Below are 1,314 nucleotides of genomic sequence, written 5' to 3'. Positions count from 1 at the left end.
TGCCACTAATAGACTAAATTCACCAATATAATAAACAAAGGATTGTTAATGTTGGAAAAAAAAAAAAAAAACCCACACAAAAAGAGACAGCCAACTCTACAATCAATAAAAGCCACTTCTGAGTTCCAACAGGATTGGAAAGGTTGGAAGTTAAGGATGAAAAAAATACACCAGTTAAAATACTATGTAAAATCAAGATGATATAATTTTATTAACATAAGACAAAATAGATTCCAAAGCAAACACTTGTTCTCATGGACAGGGCCCTGCAACATGGTGCGACTCCAGCGGGAAGTATGGCAAAGCCTTCTGTTTCAGTTGTAATAGGACAAAGCAGCCCAGCCTATGCTTGGCCCATGGTTCCAGGCCCAGAACCCTTTTCTCAGAGTGGAGAGCTCAGGGCCAGCACACAGCTAACTAGATTGAATAAATCTAGATTAAACAAATACAGAAATTACAAATACACACACAGGAGTTTGGAGGGCTACATTAAAATCGTTGGGTGAGGCCCTTAGTGCCACACCCAATTCTCAGTTTGGAGAAGGGAAATACTGACATCCTCCTGGTATTGTATCCATTTTTCATTGTTATAAGAAAACATCTGAGGCTGGATCATTATATATAGAAAGAAGTCTCACAGTTATGGAGGAAGCAGAGTCCACATTGGACGGAGTCACATTTGGTGGCACAGGACATTTCATAACAAGACAGGCAATGTGTATGTATTTTTTTTAATTGAGTTTATTGGTACAATCTAGGTATACAATACAGCTACATTCATCATTGGGATTCTGTACCTTTACGTAATAGGTCTTGATTCTCATTTTTTCCCCTTGTCCGTGCCCTCCCTTCACCCCCTCCTCCCTTAGCCATTTACAAACACTTTATTTCCATTTTTTCAGTTTCTCATATTTTTTCCTCTCTCTTATTACCTTTCCCCCACCCTTCCCACTTTCCCTACACCTTTATCCCTTTACTTACTATTTCACATTATTAATTATCTCATTAGGATCCTGTGTACTATTATAGTTTTTCACACCAAAGAAACTATTCGGTATTTCAGTTAAAGAAATCTCTGTATGAACATTAAAAATAGGGAACCCTAAAATAAAACTAAAAAGGAAAGTAAAAGAGAAAAGGCAATGATGTAACATTAAAATAATCCTTAATTCTGGAGATGAAAATGGTCCCCGAACATATTTAAATTGCTTCTTGCTCTTATAGTCTTATCTTATTCTTTTTTTCATTATTTAGAGAATACTTCATTAGTTTCTGTAATCAAACCCATGTAGATATGACCTTACATATTTAGTA

This window comes from Fukomys damarensis, unplaced genomic scaffold (assembly GCF_012274545.1).
Source record: "Fukomys damarensis isolate Sample0158 unplaced genomic scaffold, DMR_v1.0_HiC HiC_scaffold_7, whole genome shotgun sequence".
In the NCBI taxonomy this organism is placed as follows: Eukaryota; Metazoa; Chordata; class Mammalia; order Rodentia; family Bathyergidae; genus Fukomys; species Fukomys damarensis.
This window is presented reverse-complemented; position numbering follows the sequence as displayed.